General features: G+C 41.7%; 1 protein-coding gene across 1 annotated transcript in view; it reads left to right on the top strand.

Annotated features, from left to right (window-relative positions):
* EGFL7 (EGF like domain multiple 7) overlaps positions 1-9047 on the top strand; it is a 132754-nt gene that overhangs the window by 13337 nt on the left and 110370 nt on the right. Inside the window, exon 2 of the mRNA XM_075185744.1 lies at positions 4272-4340. The gene's annotated coding sequence lies outside the window, so the exon portion shown is untranslated. The remainder of the gene's footprint in view (positions 1-4271; positions 4341-9047) is intronic.

Raw genomic sequence — 9047 nt, 5'->3', positions numbered from 1 at the left:
GATGTGACTCACTAAAAGTTTGACCATCAATCGTCTACATATTTTTTTAATTGCAACATTTTTGCGTTCCCTTATTGACCACTTCAACAGTGTTTCAGCAGGAAAACTTTATTAGGATTGTGTTAACGTTGTGCTTGGAAAAAGTGAGTCATTGGTCTCCAGTGATTAAAAATATACTGGAATAGACGGACAGATACCAGCCTACAAAAATATATATTTATTTTAAATCGAGAAGCAACTAAATATGGACAAATAGGCACAAAAAAAACCTACAACTTAGTGCCAACTTTAAAATAAATTATCTAAAAATATTATTTTCAAACCTAGATAGAAATGGAAATCTGGCTGGGTGCTCCGCTTTTATCCCTGTAGCAGAGACGCACGTTGGTAATCCCTCTGCGCCGTTACATCTTTGTCTTAGATCTTTGTACTTCGCTAGCCTTTGATATTCTCCTATTTAATATGATTTTAATCGGGGTGTAAACACGGTAAATGGCTTCAGAGAGAGACTTTCTTGTTCGGCCTGCAATAAATCACTTCACGTCATTATTAGGAGTGTAGATTAAAAGAATGCAGGGAAGTCTGTGCGTTACCAGTGGGATACACCTTTAGGCGTGTGTTACCGTGACAGGTGCTGCGGAAGGCGGTATTAACCCTGTGTGTGCTGGGAGGCATCGTATGAGTATTCCTTATTTTTTTGCACTGTATTTCCTGATAGGCCATTTTTTAATCCAACTGTTCTCATTAGTATTATTATTATTAATAATATCCTGGATTTACAAAGTGCTGTATATTGAGCGTACAGTGAGCTGAGACAAAGGGAAAGATTGTCCTGACCAAATGAGCTGACAATCTAAGAGGTGTTGGGAACAACGGATGCATAAAGTAGTGAAATAACAATTGTTGGAGAGAGTGCGGATGGTAATAACGAGAGTCGCTAGTAATAAAGTCGCCATAGGCGGCTGGCCGGACCTGGGGCACGGCTGTAAACGTCCTTCACCATTTAAGTAACCCTCCTGTTCTGGCGATAGAGAAGGCTTTTACTTTTGTGTTGCACAGACTCTTGATTTACATGCCAGGTTAAGGGCATCAAAGCTGAGTGCCCTCTCTGTGCACATGGCGAGTGATTGCGCTACAAGGCCATCGGCGTATCCCTGACTGTCTTGCTATTGTTGATACTCTTCTGCCCTGTGTTTGTTGAGTAACTGTCTGACGCTCTTTTTATCTGATTGTGGCTTGTGATTGGTCCCCCCCCTCCCCTGTTTTCGGACAGGGGGAAGAGACATATTATTAAAATATTTTCATGTGGTGCAGCTTTAAATGAATGTAGGACCTGGTCGCAAAGTAAAAGTTGGCAGGAATTTTCACTAGTCACATTTTCCGGTTGAGCTACACTGTAGCACAAATAGTGTTATTCCTCATTATAACGGACAGCTTTAAAAGGCAGAATGTGTCCCGGGCTGACACATAGGGTTAGATTTACTAAACGGCGGGTTTGAAAAAGTGGGGATGTTGCCTATAGCAACCAATCAGATTCTAGCTATCATTTTGTAGAAGGTACTAAATAAATGACAGCTAGAATCTGATTGGTTGCTATAGGTAACATCCCTACTTTTTCAAACCCGCAGCTTAGTAAATCTAGCCCATAAGCTTTATCTGCACAACATAAACGTGATGCAAGACCATATATTTTGCAATTACTAAGTTACCCTTAGGGGTAGAATTAGTCAGACTTCTAGCTATCATTTATCCGAAACATTTTAGAAAATTATAGCTTTAATCTGATTGGTTGTTACGAGCAACACTTCTACTTTTCCTTTGTAGAAGTTATAGTGAAAATTGATTAGCCTGTAACGCGGCTGTCTCTTCAGTCACGTACGGCTGTGCTCTCGTGTCTTTTCTTCGTGGCTTTCACTAGTATTTTATTTTACACCAAAGAAAAAAATAGTGACAATGATTTCTAAAATTATCTTATAAGTTCTCCTGTAGCTGGAACATTAATTCATACACAGGGACCAAACAATACTGGAATCCATCACTGGTTCTGTACAAATCTTTTTCCTTCTGTTCCCTCTCCGTCCTCCTCCCTTCAGTTTCTTCTAGAAATTCTCTTATTTAAATAAACAGCCTCTCTGGCCTCTATTAATCTGTTTCTATCCTATCACCTCCGCCCCGGTGTCCTCTACACTGGACATCACTGAGTGGAGGAACGAGTACTCTACAGAACCACATTTCAGCGCTCAGCGAAACATCTGGGACTTGTGTAATTAGTGCACCAGTTGTGTACACTTAGTAATTAGACCTCACTGCAAATGGCTAATATCTGAAGGCTGGTAATGATGGTGTTTAGCGAAACCTCAAATGGGAGACATAAGTGGCTGGTTTTTGACTCCTTTGAGAGGACAATGTAGACCCCTTATGTCCTAGACTGTCCATATGGCTGCTGGTGACGAGTCTTTCAAATCCCAGACTTTGATATTTTAACTCTGTCGCTGCCAAATTAGTAATTCATCGCTCTCAATGATAGGCCTTTGGTGATTGGTCCAGTTGATACAATGGATTTGTTTCCCTCAACTCGCTTTTTCTAAATTATTTTGTCTTTCCAAAAATTGTTGCCTTTCTTGCCTCTTTTTCGAAGAAAATAAGAGCATGAAAAAATAGGTCAGTTGTATCAGAAGGGCCTATTCTGTGTGAGAGGCCTGGGAAATGAATGTCAGTCAGCCCTAGTTGTGGGGTCTCTTAGTTATATGTCAACGTAAACGAAGGCGGCTCCACAAACTGTGAACTGTACTTCCTTTTAATTTGTCTGTTTATATACCAAGCGCATTTCTGGGGCACACTCGCTTACCGGACGCAACGTCGCAAAACGCGCTCTTGTCTGATTCCTTTGTGGCTTCGTCGGCCTGTACTGTGGTCCATGGTCACGTTTTATAGGCGAGCGTGAGACTTGAGTGACCTCTGACGCAGAAGGAGAAGTGATACTGAGCGCTGGCTTAGTGCCTCTAACGTGCCAGCGCACAGCACACTCCGGTCAGATGTTAGACACGAGACGAGGGCAATTTACATTATCTGATGAGATTATTAACAGGTTGTAAGAGGAGGGAGCCCGGTGCTAGGACGTGAGCAGCCTCTGCTGGTGTGAAGCTGCTCGTCACGTCCCAGAGCTCATTGTTCTAACATCAGAGACAAACCCCTCTCTTCTTTATTCTGGGTATCAGCAGGAGACATGGTCCCGTGTCAGACACGTTCACATTGGCAGCAGAGTTTTAGGACAAATGTCCAAAGGCCCCGATACAAACGTTTTGTAATAGAACTACATTATATACGAGCAGGCGCTGTCACAGAACGCTTATTATATATGATGTGATATAATAGTGCAACGCTCTCTTACAGATGCCTAAAGACACCAGAGTAAAACGTGGCCACATGAGAAAAACTACACACAAATATAACAGAATTACCTTATTTTGTAACACCGTTGCATGGACTGAACAGGCCGCAGGTCCATCAAGTTCAGCTTTACATAAATTATAATATTTTTTTAGGCCCATCAACCACCTGACGTTGCATTTGCTTAAAACAAACACGAGCCCTAACCGTGTGTGAAAACGCACAAAACGCTACGCTGCTCACATGTTATAGCCGCGGGTGATATGTGCCTCCATAAGACTGTCTCCATTATACTAAAATGGTATAAAAAAAGGTTTAATAACACTCCTGAATGTAAAATAAATTTTAAATGAAAATTACCCACTTTATTTATATTCCAAGAGATCTTCTCCTTGTAACCCTCGTGCAATCTGCTCTGCTAGGAGTCCCGTTCCGGACTGACTGAGAACTGAATTGACTGGGACTCCCCTTAATCGCTCAGCCATTCACGAGTGATTTTAAATGCTAGCTGTGATCGGATTGGCTGGCGGTGAGGGAATTCCCAAGTACTTCGTTACTTCTTCACACATAAATCGAGGTTAATTGAATATATATTGATGTGGAGAGAATAAAAAAAATGAACAAGTCTGTGATGAATTGTCAACAACCCATTCGTTTCATTGGAGGTTCTGTTTGTAGTGCACGACTCCATTGAAATGAATGGGCCATTGACGAGAACATGAAAAAAAATGCGCAGCATCAAAACGCACGCAGACACAAGTATAAATGAAAATGGGTGCTGAGATATAGAAGAGAATGGGTTTTATTTGTTTGCTTTGTACCTGCATATAAACACCTGTGGATAATAAATGTATTAAATGTTTTTATTTTATTTTTTGCAGAAGAGAAGCAATAGTGCTACATAGTATTTCATGCTGTGGGATTGAGCTACTGGAAAGTGTATTATACAGGTATGTAGGCTGAAATACTGTTCCACACTTTTATGTTGCATGATAAGGTAAATAGCGAATCATTTTTAACCAGCGGCAGCATGAAGCAATGGGGGTCCTAGTCTAACATTGTGTTGTTCTGCTGCAAGTTGTGCACATCAGGACCTCAATTCCTTCTGGGGCCCTCTAGCGTTGAAAGACCCCCCCCCTACCCCAAAATAGTGAAGGTGCTCCCAGGATATGCCCACCCATCAGTCAGGTGCACCAAGGACAGGTACTACGGTTTTTAAAGAGAAATTTCAGGTTATTTTTTCAAAAGGTGAATTGTCTTTTAAAATACCTTCAGAACGTCTGTACAACAAAACTGTTCCTGTCGGCTGTGTTTTCAGATACTGTTCCCCCAGGTAACACTATTACAGCAGCGGGGAGAGAGGACAATAAGCATTACTCTGTTACTTCACAGAGGAGTAATAACCTGAACAATGAGTGTTTGGCAGCACAATGTGGTAATTATCCTGGTGGGAGTGTCGCCCTAACCCCAGGGCTGCTGCACTCAACGCTTTTGTTTTCTTTATTTACGAATGTTTGGGGTTTGGTTCTTTGGAACAATCCTCCTCATTCGTAGTTTCCCCACAAGTTCCATACTTGGCTCTCGCTGATACAACTTCTTAGTCTGCTCCGATACCTGTATGTTTTCCGAGGCGAAGCCATCACACATTGTACGTTGGGGTGTAGAATCCATCTATAGAGTTCTTAGATCCATCCTTGTATTTACCTCACGATTATGGAAACACAATGAATTCTTCCCATCTGTGTTTCTCTATGAAAAAACATCTAAGAAGAGAAAAATGCACAAAATTACTAAATTGCTGATACACAAACTGGAAGGTCTAGATCGTGTGAATCCGGTATTCTGGATTGGGTCTGGCCAATGGAACGGTTTATAAATGTCCAGAAAATGACCAATTTGAATACAATGTTCTGTGTTGTGTGTCTGAAGATCTGTTCAAACCTGAGACCTAATGTGAAATCCCAAACGTCATCCATCAATATTTCATAACCCACACAGGGTCTGACCCCCCCCAAGAGACATCCAGATACCTCAAAATTATAGAATCACAGTTGATGAATTTGGTTTATAACTGAGTGGGGTAATTATCAGCCTGGGGGTAACCAAGGCATGTTTGTGGTGTAAATGTGGGTCAGATGGAAATTGGAGAGGTTTGGCCAAAGTGGACTTAAGGGGTCTATTTACTAAACTGTGGATTTGAAAAAGGGGAGATGTTGCCTATGACAACCAATCAGATTCTAGCTGTTATTTTGTAGAATGCACTAAATATATGATAACTAGAATCTGATTGGTTGCTATAGGCAACATCTCCACTTTTTCAAACCTGCCGTTTATTAAATATACCACCTGGACTTCATCCACAAGATAAATGGTACTTGCTTGTCATTAAGACCCCGTTTTTCATGATTCCCAGGGACTGAAAGGAGCTTGGAGTACCGGAAACCAGATATAGCCTCATTGAAAATGGACGTGGTTTGGGTGGATTGAGGATGTGGATTAAATTGTCTTGATTGTACCATTTGCAATGCAGGCAGGTGTGCTTGAGCTCTGGTTAGCCAAAAACAGCCCCTGTGCCGTGGTAACGTGGTACACCAATTGTTTTTTTTGCATACTCTAAGTCACTGGCTCCATCTTGCTCAACAATGTGTGACGTAAATGAAAACGATTTGTAAATGTTAGATTAATGTATATAGATTACAAAAACAACTTTCATGTATCTACTTGTGAGCCGGTGTCAAGCGAGTTTGAAAAGACCGAAGTCTGGACTCTCAAATTTTAAGATGACAGTTTGGGCGCTGTCGTTGTTTAGTAGCCTCTGGCATTAGAATTATGTGCTCTATGTGCATTTTTAGCACAAGTTAAACGCATGAAAGTAAAAACCATTGTTCCAAGTTAGACCGTATGTATCTATTTGCTTTTTTTTTCTTGTTCCATTTCAATGCGTTTGACACAAATGGAAACTATCTCTAAATCTTATATTAAAATGCGCGTCGAATGCATTTTTATTGTCATTTCTGCTTGCGTCATAAAGACGCCTCTCGTACGTCAGCGTGCAGTAGCCTAACCGTTACCTCTATGGTCTATATTCTGCCTCCACAATGGAACAGAAGCCCTCCTTTTTGTATTAATAGGTAGAGAAATAATGTCTGTACAGAATGACTTCTGACCTTATGTTTTACTGAATATTTGTTGAAAAATACATTGAAATAATCCCTCCTTATAAATAGGATATATTTTCTCTTAACATAAACACAGTCCAGACATCATGTATGAAAATAGACATTTGTAAGAGGTTTGTAAGACGAAACAGCTGTTCTACGCCCGCTGACTCGTGATAAACTCAGAGTCTCACCCTCGCTAAACAAACAGAGGGAGAACGGGGTGGTATATAACAGAGCTGCCCCATCGCTGCTCACAAGACCTGTACCTCGGGATGTCATGTTTCACATCCCAGTTATATTCTTCCATGGGAATCTGGCAAAGATTTCACCCTGCTGGAAAAGCCCCCTCCTCGTTCCCAAGAACCAGACCTGACACATTCCCCTTCTCCTGACCTTGGGGCAACCGAACTGCCAGAAACACTGGGGAACGTGAAGTCAGCCGAAAGCAAATTCCATCTGCAGCTCTACCTTCTGCGAGGACAACTGTAGTCAATTACACACAGATATCCACCTTCAGCTCAACACCCGTCTCTGACACCAGCACGGTTTGTCATAGGGTGTACACATGGGCAATAAAATCAAGCGCATGAGTAACTTTGCACCTTGGCAAACCATGTTGCATTGGAGGGGGAGGTAAATTGAAAATGTGGGGACAGATGTATAGTTGGGGTAGGACATGTCCTAGATCAACTTTTAATGTCAGTGTACAAATAAGCTAACAAGTATTTGTGTGCTATATGGAAAAGCAGCCAGTAATTATCTTATATGCAAAATAATAAATTAATTTGCACCCCTTGTGTTGTAACATGGTTTAGTCTAGGAGCAATCTTACTCGTTTATTTGCCTTACTTTCCTTAATGAATCAGGCCCAGAGTGTTTAATGGGCATCAACAAAGCTTACTAATATACATGAATGAATGGACCTGTATACACACACTTTCTGATAGGCCTTTGCGTTGTGTCACAAATGTTACTGCCACCATAATTGGCCTGCTGATTGTTGGAGGTAGGCCATGGATGTCTAAGACTGCAGGAATAAAAACTCCAGGAAGGTGACACTCCTAAATACAGAAGCAGCATGAACTCGGAACTTGCAGGATCTACACAGGGCCGCTCACCAAAACAAGCAATAGATCGATTTATTACAGCAAATTCTATCTGCAGATGTACCTACTGCGAGGACAACTGTGGTCAGTTACACACAGATATCCACCTCCAGTTTATCATAGCAGAAAATGAAAACTAATTCCTAAAGGCTGTACACATTGGCAATGCTATCAAGTGATCAAAGTGTTTAAAGCTTACTAAACGCTCTCTGACGCCTAATATAAAACTAATCTAATGAATGGACCTGTGCACAAACCTTTCTGATAGGCCTCTGTGTTGTGTCACAAACATTAACGCTGCCATTTAGCCCTTGTGACGCCATCCTAGGTATTCTGCAGCACAGCTTAGAGAGCGGATTACCTACACATCATCAGCATTGTATCCACATAATATTAAATATACTTTATAGACTCTAATGGGACAGTTCTCCTGGGGACAAACTATAATGGTAGAATCCATGTAATAGGCTTTTGCACAAAGATTGTTTTACAAATAACTCGTCTTTTTCCTTATCCCATTGTTTGGAAGGTGGTTGTTCATTTTTGCCTCTCTGGGAAAGTTAGAGATTAGTTCCTTTGGTGTCTGCTTTATCTGCATATTAGTTCTAGGAATTTAGCAATATGTTATTTTTTTTAAAAAAAAGATTCAACTAATTCCAACACACCTTCTACAAAATATCCTTATAACATGCACACGATTGTTTTTTTAACCAGTCGTGCACAGTCTATAATTCAGTTTGAAACATTTGCCTCTAGAGCACTTGCCAAGTGTCAGTTCTGCTACGTATTGGTCTCTTCCTATTGGTTGGTGTGAGAAGTTGTCATTTTGTATCTACGGGGGAACACACCACATTATGTTTGGATGTGATACAAAGAGAGGTTGTCCCCCCGGAATACACGGGGGTGTTACACACTTTAGGCACAATGCTGAGGGTACAGCTGGGTACACGGAGTGTGGGGGGTTTGGTAGCGTGCAACGGAGTACACGGGGCTTGTAGGCACTGCCTGAGCACCATGGATGTGTTGGCACTGAACGGAGAGTAGCATGTAATGAGGTACACGGAGCAGTCGGCACTGTTTGAACAGCACATAGTATGTAATAAACAAATGGAAACAGCGGAGTATATGGCAGTGACCCTGTAGAACAGAGGTAGACAGCAGGTGTAGCGGAGTACACACACAGATGACAATAGGTAGCAGACAGGATTGGCACAATCAAGCACACTGGTGAGGAGTCTAAGACCCCCACCAGACTTCACCAAGGGTCCCGCAAGAGGATATGGACCCAGATCGTGGCCCAGTGCAGTTGTTCCATCTGGGAAAGTAGCGGAGTACTCTGCGGAGATCACCGCAGACGGACATGCGGGTACGGTGTTCTGCTGTTGGGGAG

The sequence above is a fragment of the Mixophyes fleayi genome, chromosome 9, assembly GCF_038048845.1.
Source record: "Mixophyes fleayi isolate aMixFle1 chromosome 9, aMixFle1.hap1, whole genome shotgun sequence".
In the NCBI taxonomy this organism is placed as follows: domain Eukaryota; kingdom Metazoa; phylum Chordata; class Amphibia; order Anura; family Limnodynastidae; genus Mixophyes; species Mixophyes fleayi.
This window is presented reverse-complemented; position numbering and strand designations above follow the sequence as displayed.